Below are 14,281 nucleotides of genomic sequence, written 5' to 3' on the forward strand. Positions count from 1 at the left end.
TTGGTTCCCTTTGTTAATCCTTTACAGGCAAAAGAAACATTAACCCTTAGCTATCTGTTTATGACAGGCACAAGAAAGGTAAGAAACTTATTGCTTTGTTTCAACTGTCTGTAACTCCTGAATGGAAACCTAATGATGGACCATAGGTGTCATGGGGCCAGTTCTGGGAAAGATCCCACCTGTGCCCTGTTTAGCTGTCACATAGCACTCATCCATAACTAGCACGGAAATGTAACATTACAGTAGGCTTCAATGTCAAGAAAAGTGGAAGGAAGAAAGCTGAACACTAAAAGCTGAATTGAGGTACATTTCTCTGATAGGGTGACATGGAGGTGCTCCTCCCAACAGGAGCCCCTAGAGACATTCCATCTCAGGGAGGAGACAAGCTATGTCTTCATGCTCCCCAGCATGCAGAGACAGAGCTCTCAACACCATATCCCTTTGAAGGGTGCAGCATACCTCCTTCAGTTCTGCTAGCCGATGTATAGAGGTGAGCATAGTCCTACCTCTTCGCTTTCTCCTTGGCCATGTCTTGAATTCCACTATAGTATAGGGAGATGGATGGGCCCTACTGTGGCAGAGAACTATAAAGGACTTCTTGTATCTTCCACTGCCTTCCTACTTTGAGCACCTGAGGAGCAGCAGGGCACAATGTGTCCCAAAGCTCCGAAACCAGAGCCTAAGAAAGTTTCTTTCTCTAACACAACTCCCATTATTGTTCATTTCCCGAACTGTGGGTGGATGGCAGAAAAGACCAAAGGATATTGCTTATGTGATTGTAATTTATACACAGTATGTGTGTAGGGCAGGGCCAGCTCTATTCTACAATCAATGAAAGTGGCCAAGGAAGGAAACAGAATATTAGGAAGAGCAAAACTTTCAGCATCTCTTTGTTCAGGTGACTTGGATAGTAGGCAGGGAAATTTTCTGGCTTGCTTATGGCAGCAAAACCGCTAGAGCTGCCCCAGTACATAAAATAGACACATGTGCCTAAAGAGAGTCACAAGGCCAGGGAGGACATCATTAAAAATTCTTCACAGCTTAAGGCTGAACTTGTAATTCATGAATGGAGAAGTTACAGGGCTTTGAAGATATCTATTTTTCTAAATGTATGCACTGATCACCGTGGAACTTCAGAGCTAACAATGCCATTGTAAAGTCCTCTCCTTTCTGTCTGATGAAAGTATTGCTGAAAGGCAGCCTCATCACTGCATATTGTACTTGAGTAACATAGCAGCGTTTTAGGTGTCTGATAATGAATTGATTTATTTTTCAGCTCAGAGTAAGGTGTGAGGTGGAGGTTGAGGATGAGTAAGGAAACGTAGCTCTGAGGAGGGCATGGGAAAGTGGGGGCATGGCATTTCAAACTCTATAGTGCACATCCGTGAGCAGAATGCCACCAGAAACAAGTGGTCAATACTATGTTAAAAATGATAGCAGCAAAGAAGAGAGGTAGCTGGGATCACTGAGCAGGATACACCACAGGTGTGTATGCCATATGGACACTGTCAAGAATGGCAAGATGACAGAGCAATACAAAGAAGATTTTCTAACCAATGAAACAGTGATGTAATAGACACATCACTTGTTTTCACGATAGGTCCTGTGGGAATAGATGCTACTGATGGATTCATACTATTGAATACTGTGGACCAAATTCTGCAGTTATTCATTCCTTATTCAGATAAGACTAGCTTTGATTTCAGTGGGAGATTTGCCTGAGTTAGAATGATAGAATTGGACCCTGGCTATGTATTTCTCCACTGACATTTATCCCAGCGTACATTTATTTATTTAAAATGTTGCTTTCTGCACTCTCCAACTCAGATACATGCTTTTTTCCTCCCATGAGGGTCCTGGGAGGGAGTAACTCATATAACCTTACAACAGCAGACTTCAGTACAACACAGGCAGTATAATGTAGAACACTCAATCTAATGCTGCTGGCAACAGTGAGTTGCTATTTCAGGTACATTTATACTGACATGGCTGCTTAAAATAAAAGATTAAAAGTTTCACAGAACCAGAAAATGTGGGTGCCTATTTAATGAAGCAAGTAATTTATTCAGGCTTTTTATAGCCACAGTCCACAAACCTCTACTCCATAGCCAGTTTTAGCTTTAGGCATTTTGAAATTCATACACTGGTTGGAGAAAAGGGAATGGTTGCAGTCTGCATTGGATAAAGGAAACCAATGAATACGAGGGAGCCAAATTATGAGCACATTTATAAAATGTAGCAAATAAGTGTCTATTTTGTATAGGGATTTATTATACAGCTGTGCGCGCTTCTCTCAGAAGCCACCTAACCCTAGTTCTATGCCAGCTGGGGAGACCTGTCCATTTCCCATGCTTCAAGAAAAAAAGATGGAGTGCTTTACTAAAAATATACTGGAAGCCCTTATAATTGTGCCATTTTTGCCTGAGTTAAATAGATGAGGTTACATTACAATACACTATACAACCTCAAATATAATTAGTATAAGAAAAACGTATAGAACATTGCAAATAAAGATGTCACATTATTTAGTTACCAAGGGAAATAGGCTAGTTTGTAAGAATAATGACTGCATGCAAATATTGTTAGAAATCTATTCCACATAACAAACAGGGAGCCAGATCATTTGCCCTGATAAGGCAGCTTTGTATGGTGAATACCAAAGTCAATGCTTTGTAGCTGGTTTTGTATGTTTTTTCTATTTTTAATCTTTGGTAATCAGGTCTTCTGGCATCTAAGCTGGCCTTCTGCCGTAAGGAATTCTTTCAGTATTTACTATATCTGAGGGCAGCAGAATCATCAGGACTATTAGCAGTTGTAGAGCACTTTTACAATTCCAAACATTGTGCAAACATTATCTAATTAGCCTTCCTCATACAATTCCTGAGGGGGTACATCGAGGTGTGACGTTGCACCTCATAATGCTTTATAGAAATATGCTTTGGAGTGTGAATATAATGTAACTGGAATATGCTTCATGCAAAAGGTCTCTTGTAAGGTCTCTTACACAGCTTATGATCTACTGAGTGTGTCCATCCTATTTGTATAAATGTATCACTCTTGTATCTGAAACTAGAAATATGAAATATAACTCTGAGGGCCTATTGTAATTATGCAAAGTGTGGGCCATTAATGGTGGCTTGGGATCTTGATGATTCCTATTAACCAGGACAACTGGTTGTAAATGGCTCTGTTTACTTGTGAGTCTTCCTGTACACCTGTATGCTGGCAAGTGGGTAATGAAGTCTTATAGTGACATGTGATCATGTCACCTGAACTGGAATCCATCTTTAACCTGGTGCTTTTCCATTTAGAAGGAGGGATGGATACCCAGAGAGGGACAAAAGATTCCTGCCTTGTGCAAAAGACATATACAGGGGTGGAATAGAACAAAGGGGCTGCAGTCATGAGAAATCCCCCAGCTACCACCTGAGCTAGAACAAGGGGAAAGTATTGGGCCCAGACTAGAAAGGAGTCTAGTCTGTGAAAAAGAAAGCTTATTAGAACGTCTTTGAGGGTGAGATTTACCTGCATTTAGTTTCCTACTGTATTAGGCTTAGACTTGTGTGTTTTTGTTTTATTTTGCTTGGTAATTTACTTTGTTCTATTATTACTTGGAACCACTTAAATCCTAATTTTTTTATTTAATAAAATCAATTTTTGCTTATTAATTAACCCAGAGAAAGTAATTAATACCCAGGGAAGCAAACAGCTGTGAATATCTCTCTATCAGTGTTATAGAGGATGAACAATTTATGAGTTTACCCTGTATAAGCTTTACACAGAGTAAAATGGATTTATTTGGGGTTTGGACCCCATTGGAAACTGGGCATCTGGGTGCTGGAGACAGTAGCACTTTTTAAGCTGTTTTCAGTTAAGCCTATGGCTTTTGGGGGACATGGTTCAGACCTGGGTCTGTATTTGCAGCAGGCTAGTGTGTCTGGCTCAACAAGATAGGGTACTGAAGTCCCAAGCTGCCAGGGAAAACGGGCTCAGAGGTAGTCTCAGCACATCAGGTGGTAGTCCCAAGGGGTTCTCTGTGACCCCACCCATCACAGGAGGTACTGAAGGTATTGTTTTTCCCTTTTTACACAAGGTGAATGTAAAACACAGTGAGGTTAAATGATTTGCTCTGCAATCAGAATTTGGGAGTTCCAGCTCCGTGCTTAATCTGCTGGAGTATAATTCCTTTTCCATGATGCTATCAAGAGCTACTATTTTGTTTTGATGGCATTTTTCTTTAAAGTTCTCTCAGGTTGTCATGACTCAAGAAGAGGCTATCTGTCTGACAGCACTGAAAGGGTCTTCTATCATGGGGACTTCATTGGAATCTTATAGAATCTTTTGAGCTAATCATCTTCTATTTTCTTTTTTATTATTTATATTGTCCCTGAAAGATGCAAGGCCCTTTACAGAGCAGCAAAGACACAGATATATTTATGGCCATATGGGAGGAATGGCTTGATCCACTGCACAAGATTGGAAAGGCAATGGCTGAGGTGAGAGTGGAATGCCAGAGGCTGAATTCCATGGGGATGTGACATGTGTGGCAAATTGCCGGTACTGTTATGCTGGCTCTCGCACTTTCTCTTCTTTGGGGAAGGTTCAGGGTGCCATTGCTTGCCTCTGAATCGGTATTTTAATTAGCTCACTAGTGTCCTTGAGGAGGGGAGTGGAGAGGGAGGGACCCGGGCCCGCCCTCTTCTCCAGGTCCCAACCCAGGAGCCCTGAGGTTTGTGGTGAACCACTTGAACTAGCGGTTCCTTCCCCTGGGCTACTTCCCTCTCCTGCCCTTCAGCTTGTGAAGGAGCTTCTAGCCCTCCTTCTACATAAGCCAGTTGCCCCTTACCTAGGGTTTTTTTGGATTTCTCAGCTCTCCGCAGCACTCCTCCAAACTTTCCTTTTGGTCTCTCTTCAAAACTGTTTTCTGTTCCAACTCCTTCAAAAATGCTCTCTGCTCCAACCAAACCTTCCTGCTCCAACTCCCACACTGATTGAAGCAGGGGTTTTTAATCACATGACTGACTGCTGGTGCTCCAATTGGCTTCAGGTGCTCTAATTGGCTACAGATGCTCTAGTTAATCTATAGCAAACCTTCCTCCCCTTGCAGGGAATAAGGGTCCCTGCTGCCCTTCTCCTGCTGCCCTCTGGCCATGCTGTATCACCCATGGTAGCATAATCTTCTATGGCTTCTCTATCTTGAGAATTCCTGAGAATTTCTGTGCCTGGTACTGACAAATGCGCAGTTTTTGAATGATGAAGACAAATTCCAGTGAGCAAAGATTTCAAACTGAAAAAGTAGACATGTTTAGAAAAAAAAATCCTTATGCATACAAACGTTAAGTGCCAATACAAAACAAATACCAGCTGGAAAGACCTCAAGTGATTTCCGATTGTATAGGGGAGGTGAAAAATGACTGTTGAAATGCTTAGACAGTGTGATAAATATAATACCTTTGACCTTATATGTCTTTTTGCTAGACATCAAAAAAGCAACATGCTTCATTTTCCATCGTAGCCTTTCATTAATAAGCACAGACTGAGGAAATCATTATGCTGTAACAATAAATCATGGATACATTCAATGTGGCAGTAATGGGTCACTCTCAAAACTCATGCTTATTTTCCAGGCAATCCAGATAAAATTGGAAATATGCATTAACTAACATAAGTTACAATTGCCAAACTGTATTGCATAATTTAATGAAACTATTGTTACATCCTGTGATACTGCCAATCCATCAACAGCCCTGTCCATGCATTATTGATTAGAGTCATTTAGACAATACAGTGGCCTGTATTGTACAATAAAATTAACAAAGCCTTCTTACCCAAGGACTGATCCAAACAATGTGACAGAGATCAATTCTAACTTAATATCATACCTACTTCTGAAAACAGCATCTTGGTGAAGATGAGCAGCTTAATCAACAGAGCACTGATTTTATTGTTTAACATCAGTCTAGGACCATCTTGTAATACTGACCCAACTGAGCTTGTTATCTGAACTCACTTCTAGTGGACAGCAATCTGCACTTAAAACCAACTTGCCGCTGCTCGAAAGGCAACCCATCATAGCAATCACCAGACTGCTAGCCTGACAGGTTGTCTGGCAGGGTGTTAAAGAGAGACAATGGGCCAGATTCCCAGACTATGTACATGGGAGTGGCTCCACTGAGGTCAAATCAACTGAGGCTCTGGCCTTTCCTTTTTCAATATTGCTAATTGCAGCCTTCGTTCTCTCTCTCTCTCTCACACACACACACGGGGCAAAAAACAGCATGGAATTTTCACTGAATTGAGAAAAATATTTTAAATTTTCTTTGCTGGCTGATTCCATGACAGTGATGAAACTTTAAAATTTCTTTTCAACTTAAAAAACATATTGGGAAAGGACCTAATTTTCAAATACAGGTGGCATAGTAGAATCCAAAGTCTGCATTTGAGTACTCATATCTACACATGGGCAGCCAAAATTGATATCTGGGCACTTAAAGCACCCAAAAGTGTGATCGGGGGACCAAAAATATCAAAGACTGGATCCCTTATGTGGATTTAATTTTTATATTGTTTATTGCTTACACTGTAGATGTTTACTTGATCAAAACTGCCTATGCCTTGCCTAGGAGAGGAAGCAGAGTAACCAAAGAGGAACACCTTTTACCTTAGATGTGTGTGCTCATTTTAGGTTTGTAATTTTGCCAAGTGCTCAGATAGCATGGTGATAGGTATGGTATAAGTATCAACTGAACACTAGGTCCCAGGATGATGCTGTGGCAAAACAACAACAACCAAACACCTCACTAACATGGTCCTTGGATGTGTCAAACAGGAGTGGTTTATTACCTCTGTATATATGGCAGCGGTGAGACCTGTGTTGGAATACCATGTCCAGCTCTTGCATCCACATGTTTAAAAAGATGTTGGAAGACTGGACAGGGTTTAGCAATGAGCTGCAAGAATGATTTGTGGTCTGAAAAACATGCCTTCTAATAACAATGGGAGACTAAAGGAGCTCACTCTAATTAGCTATTAAAAAAGTTAAGTGGCATCTTGATCAGCGTTCACAGTTACCTGCATAGGGAGAAGATTTCTGATAGTAGAGGGATCGTTAATCTAGCAGACAAAGGCTTAACACGAGAAAATAGCTGGAAATTGAAGTCAGTAAAGCTTAGATAGTGATGGTAATTCACTATTCGAGCAGCATACCAATTCTGCATTGAAAGTCAATGGGATTTGCGCTCTTAAGTCACTTAGGTGTGCTTGGAAATGCTACACTGTATGGCCTGTATTGTATATCCCAGAAGATGGTGCCTTCTGACCGTAAAATCTATTAAATAAAAAGACAGATAGACAGATTGACAGTCTATATAAAAAAACAAATCCAGACTATTATTATATCTACAGTCTAATTCTAGAAGTTTGTACCATGTATAAATGTTAAAAACAAGTCTACCAAATGTTTGTGCGTATGTAGTTGTGGTGTTAACATTTGTTATAGAGCAATTATGCCTAAAAATCAAGCCAAAAATTATTTTTGAACCTTTAAATTGAAATTAATTTCAAATGTAAACAATTATTAAACTGATAAACAAAGGATTAGATTTCAGTGGATCCACACTAGGGATGTATTTGGCCCACTAACAACTACAGGTAACAATCCAGATGCAGGGGTGAGGTCTGAAGTGGTGCAAGTTGATAAATGAGAGTAAAATAGCAGAATTGAGTCTAAAGGAATCTAGAGGGTGTATGCACAGAGGCACTTCAATAGAAGAATGTACTAGGTAAAACCACCAGCAGCTGGGTGTAAGAAAGTTTAACCCCCCTACCCACGCGCACACACATACATAGGGCTCAATACTGCAAGATACTGGTAACTCAGACCATGATACAGAAAAAGCATTTAAACATATGCTTAACTTCAAGCACACAAATAGCCAAATTGACTGCAATTTCCTACCATGTACAGTGACAGCAAATTTGTTTAGTTCTTAAGTAGCTTCTCAAAGAAAAGTCTCTGTGAATGGCATTTCGTACTTGGCAGAATGACATAAATTGTAATATAAAGAGAGAAGCCCATACCAAGGCGAGGGCAGAAGTACAATGTAAAACCAGAGAATTTAAGAATAAATGGTGGACTGAGAAAGCGCAAGAACTCCAACATCTCGCAGATATCCACAATACATGGGGTTTCTTTAGTGCCACCAAGGCTGTTTATGGGCCAATTTGTCATGGTATGAATCCTCTTTGCTCTAAGGACGGAACTACACTTCTGAAGGACAATGAAGCCATCATTTTGAAGATCTCCTTAACTGTAATTCTATGGTTGTAGATGAAGTTTTGAGCAAATCCCTCAACAACCATTTAAGGACGAGCTCAGAGACCCTCCCAATTTGTATGAGATGCACAATACTACCATGCAGATGAAGAACAACAAGACAGAAGGGCTAGAGGGGATCCCTGCTGAAATTTTCAAAAATGGTGGACCAGAGCTGATTCAGCAGCTTTACCTGCTTATCCTTAAAATCTGGATAAAGGAGGAGATACTCAGTGAAATGAGGGATGCCTTGATTGTCACCCTGTTCAAGAAAGGGGATAAAGTGGATTGTGGAAATTATTGTATCTCCCTCCTAGCCACTGCAGGCAAAGTTCTGGTGCGAATCCTTGCAACCCACCTTCTGCCCCCTCAGAAGAAATTTTACCAGAGTCACAGAGTGGTTTCTGACCATGTTGTGGAACTGCGGATATGATTTTCACAGCACAGCAGCTACAAGAAAAGTGTTGGGAGCAAAACCGAACACTGTACATGGCTTTTATTGATCTAACTAAAGCCTTTGACTCCGTGAATCGTCGTGACCTCTGGACTGTACTTTCTAAGATTGGAAGTCCTGATAAATAGATTAATGACCTAAAATTGCTTCATGATAACATGAAAGTGACTGTTCTAAGCAGCACTGGTTCCCAGAGTGAACATTTCAATGTATAAACAGGAGTCAAACAGAGCTGTATCATTGCTCCAACCATGTTTGCTGTTTTTACTGCTGTCATTCTTTACCTAATTGCTGGGAAGTTTACAGATGGCATTGAAATCACTTACAGAATGGATGGAAAGCTGTACAAGCTTAGCAGGTTGAAAGCCAAGAGTAAGATTTCCACAACATCTATTGTGGAACTTCAGTATGCTGATGACAACGCAATCTTTGCCCACTCTGAGAAAGATCTTCAAACCATCTTGAATGTGTTTGCTGATGCTTACGCATGTCTTGGTCTCACTCTTAATATCAAGAAGACTAAAGTGCTCTCTCAGCTCTCTCCAAGTGAGGTATTACATGCCCCATCTATCAAAATCAATGGAGTGGAGCTGAAGAATGTTGATCATTTCCTCTACCTTGGAAGTCATCTTTCATCCAAGGCAGATATTTATGCAGAAATTCAACATCACCTGAGCTGTGCCAGTGTAGCTTTTTCTCATTTATGACACAGGGTCTTTGAAGATCATGACATTCAAACAGACACCAAGCTTCTTGTTTATCAAGCCGTTATTCTCCCAACACTGTTGTATGGACAACCTATAGACACCATTTGAAAGTCCTTGAGAGGCACGATCAACGCTGCCTTCATAAGATTCTGAAGATCAAATGGGAAGACAGACAAACCATTATTAGTGTTCTGGAAGAGGCAAATACTACCAGTGTTGAGGCAATGATCATACGTCAGCAATTCCACTGGACTGGTCACATTGTCTGGATGCCAGACCATCGCTTCCCAAAATAGGTCCTGTTCTCTCAGCTGAAAGAAGGGTATAGTAACGTGTGTGGACAACAGAAGCATTATAAGGACTTGCTGAAGGACAACCTAAAAAAATGTAATATTGACATTGATACCTGGGAGACACTTGCCCAGGATCACTTAAAATGGAGTGAACTCCTACATGATGGTCCCCTGCATTTTGAACTTGCTCGCTGACAAGCAAAAGAGGACAAGAGGCGCAGGAGGAAGGAGAGACTGTCCCCAGTCATGGTCAACAGCCTCCTGCCCTCATTGTAATAGAACTTGTGGTTCAAGGATTGGCCTTATTAGCCACCTAAGGGCCCATAACTCCCATGGAAGATGATCATATTTGGTAACGAGTGATCACCCATCATTTCACTTCAATTAATGTTAAACTGAAATGTTCTGAATATGTAATCTCTCAGATAAAGGAGTGAACCTTTTACTCTGCAATGATATTTTTTTCTTATATAAGCTAAAAATGCTTCTAAACAATTAGATCAGGTTGTCCCTGCCTTCCTAGATCTGCATGTAGAGTTCCCCCTTCCAATGCAGAAAAGGGGTACAGCCATCCAGCAGTGAAATCCCTTTCTCCTGGACCAGGAATACAATTCTACCCAAGGTCCAAGATCCATGCATAGTATTCGTAGGAGACAGATATTGTTCCCACTGCTCTCTTTGTGCAGTCCTCTCAGTGCCACAGAAGAAGGCGGAGATTCTAGTGGTAGGTGTGAAAAGCCCTGGCAGCAGGGCTCCAAACTCAGTGATACAAGAGTCCCTGAAGCAAATGCAGATAGGACAGGCTTCTGTTAGACCTGCCGAGATCCATACAGATCTCCCAAGATCTGCAAGTTCTGGTTCTAGTACCCTGCCCATTCTATCAGGAGGTGAACACCATGGCCCTGATAGAACAATCTAGGGAAAATTCCATGATGGGCACTTTGTGGAGTTTGCCTATTGCTGGCCTTTTGGCTTTTCTTTGAGAGGGTGCGATCTGGATCCAATGCTAATAAAAATGGAAAAAGAGGCAATTAAAATTTTAAGTATGGCAGCTCACTGTTGCTTGGTTCTTGCATTGAGGGTGATAAGCAGTTACTCGACAAATTACTTGCACATATTCTGTTGCCAGCAGCATGACAACCTGACAGCAACTTTATTTCATTTTTATGCTTGAAAACCAGAGCAGTATAAGCCAAGTGATTCCCAGTTGACCTACTACACCAAATCACTACACAGAACTGAAAGAGATCAATGGTCTAATACACAATGAATTATTTTTAGATGGAGTCTTAAAATGTTGCTGGAATCAAATATATCAATTGGTCAAATGAGAGTAGACAGGATCTGACACTTGCTATATATTAAAGAGTAGACACTCCTCTTACTCAGGGCATGTACTGCCCAGGAAACAGAAGTTCTGCACACTTGTTAAAAGACTTATTTGTTAGCATCCTGTTTATATTAAACATGGCTGAAACTTGAAACCAGGCCAGCGGCAACCCTAGTCCACACCATTCGTAGTTTTATACCATGACTTTCAGCACAAACCAACCAACCTTCTTTTCATACTGTTTAATTAAAGTATACTAGCAATACAGGTGGAAAACACAGTTGCTACTAGCTCAGTTTCAACTATAATATGGAACCAAGGTTAGGCACTGTTTGATTTGCAAATTCTCCATAGTGCTATGGCCCCTTTGAGTCTGTGCATCTGGCAATTCCCCCTGCATGTGGGAATCCTTGGGTGTCGTAAAGCTAGAGAACGGCTCTATGCCATCCAGCATCATAAGCCATGGCATAGAGAGTATGGCTAGGAAACAGAGGGTGTGGCTGGAACATCAATATACTCTGGCTATACCTAGCTGCTATAATGGTCCCTCAAGGACGTGATGGCTATGCATAAGACAGAGCAACCCTAGGGCTGCTATAACATATACCGAGGGCCAAAAAAGTCTCTTTTCAGCCCCAGAATTGACAAGTCACAAAGGTGGCAGATCCTGATTCCATACTGCCTTGCACTGCACAGAATGCACAGTGGGTATAAAACACTACCAAATTTAGTATGATCTAAAAATTTTCCCAAGTTAGTTTTTTGGGAGGGATGCTCAGGGTGGCCAAAGTCAATTGGGCCATAAAGGGGACAAAAGAGGGTAGCAAAGTTCACTCTGGGGATGAAGGAAGGTTAGTTACTAGGCCCAGAGGCATAAAGGTATAGTCCCCTACTATGCTTGTAAATATGGAGTGCATCTACCAGATATGGGCTCAGCAGCTTTTCTATCAGCTATCTGAAGATGGCTTATCACTTGGCAGGGGATTATCCAAATTAATTTTTAGTATTCCTGATGGTAGGAATCCAATGTGGTAAGAGTGCATTAGTGGGAGGCCTTTGATTCATCCCAATCCCAAATACAGGACTGGGAGTTACCAAAACCAGAATCTGCAAGGAGGATTGTAATAAGGGTGTTGAGTTTTAAATGCCAATGAAATATTCCTTTGTGTTATTAATGAGTTTCATCCCAGTAAAATAAGGTAAATTACTAAAAGCTTGAGTGGATTGAGGGGGAAAAGAAAGAAATTGTATGCAGCACTTCCTTATCTCTTAAATACTGCTGATAACACGCTTTTGCCTTATTTTAAAGGGGAAAACAGTACTGAAACCATTAGATTATAAGGTCAAGAAAGCAGTTATTTCCATAAATAGATCATTATAAATAAATATTTGCTTAAAAAATTAATGTATTTGTTACAGGAGTTGCTATGATGATAAACATTTTGCAATTAATAGAGGCAATAATGCCAAATAATAGAAAAAAGGGAAAGTGGCTGAAATGTACTTGTATACTATCATCCTGTCTAATATTTTCTCCATAAATAGAAGCACTATGCTCTTTTGAAGAGATACTTTTTACTGCATTATTTTGTTTTTTCCTGCTTCTTTTTTGAGTTCTTTCCCCCGAGACACTGTGGCAGAGAGTTAACCACTATTTCAAAGAGGTTTGCAATTTTAATTGCACTCTGTACTTTTGCAGATGCATATTATGGAAAATGCACCTAACTGGTACATAATGTTCATTGTATCAGGCCACATGTATTCATTAAAGATTCCTTTGTTACAACCACTCAAACAGCACATTTCTCAATGGGAGAACTGCATCATTTTTACAACTGATACATTCATATTTATTTATTACTGTTGGGTTACAATTGAAAGCAACAAAATATAAAGGTCCTAAAATTGAGATACCCCCCAAAATGCATTCACATAAATTTCTAATGAAGATTTTTAGTAGTGATTCACAAATAAAACTGGACTTTAAATGAAAGAAACATAAGAAATGTTGACATTAAAGAATCATATTTTCCACCCCCTTACCTCCTTTCTAATAGATTAAGGATAGCACTGAATAACATATACTGATTTATAGCATTGAAATATAAAATGAAAAATTGTTAATGGTAAGATTAAGAGCTTTGATAGCTATATTATTTTAATTATTTGTAATTATGTATAGTAAATGAGCACAAATGAGGTAACATTTAGGCCAAGTCCTCTCTGGTATAAGTGTGGTTTTCCCAGTTCTTCTTTTACATAGCATTGCTAATCTTCTTAAAATGCTATTGCTGACAGAACAAAGGTAACATGTCATGCTGAAAGATGTAAGTAAAAGATACACAAACACGTAATGATAAATACTCCCCTTCCTTTTCTGGGAAAAGCCAGGGCAGGGTGACACAAAACCATGACCCAGAAACTGCAAAGCCATAAGGAAAAATGCAGAAGTTGGGTTACTGAAGCTTGCGCACATGTAATGTCTGGGTTAATGCACTAAAAGTCAATTAGATAAAGATTAAGTAATCTGTAATGTAGCAATGTAGAAAAGTAGAAAGGGCCTAAGTGAACATGGGCCCTTAACTGGAGAAACCAGACCAGAAACTGAAGAATGGGATGAAAGGACCAGATCTAGAGGTCAAAGAGGGTGATGACTATCATGGAAGATGGAAGAACTTGCTTCTGTCCCCAAATGTAGTAACAGGGGACCATTTATCAAATCTGTCTTGTCTGTTATTATCTGTCTGGCATAAATGTACCTCCAGACATTATAAGTGACAATAATTCTGTCCGAAATTGTATCGATAAAGGTGAAAATTGATTAAGCCTAAATTGGGTGGACTTGTGGCTCAGTTCCCCAATTTTTAATCCCAATGACTATGATGAACATATTTTCACCATGGCTACTCAAGGAGAATTTTAATGAGGGAATCTGGTTGCAGAGAGTACATTACTGTGACTGTAATCACTAGCAGCAGCATTTTCATTTTTAACTTTGTTCTGACTTTTTTTTATTTTGAATTAAACAAAATGAACAGGGCATTATGTCACACAATTTCAATTGCTTTTGGTGAGATTGTTTGAAAAAGAAAGTTGACAATATATCTGTGTCATAAGGCATTATTTGTAACTGAACGGCAGAGGATCAGCAGAAGCAATTGACTAAATTATTCAAATGACCAA

General features: G+C 40.0%; 1 protein-coding gene across 1 annotated transcript in view; it reads right to left on the bottom strand.

Moving 5' to 3' along the window:
- The window catches only part of UNC13C (unc-13 homolog C), a 421,885-nt gene that overhangs the window by 274,551 nt on the left and 133,053 nt on the right, over positions 1-14,281 (bottom strand). The window lies entirely within an intron of this gene.

This window comes from Chelonoidis abingdonii, chromosome 9 (genome assembly GCF_003597395.2).
Source record: "Chelonoidis abingdonii isolate Lonesome George chromosome 9, CheloAbing_2.0, whole genome shotgun sequence".
Classification (NCBI taxonomy): Eukaryota; Metazoa; Chordata; order Testudines; family Testudinidae; genus Chelonoidis; species Chelonoidis abingdonii.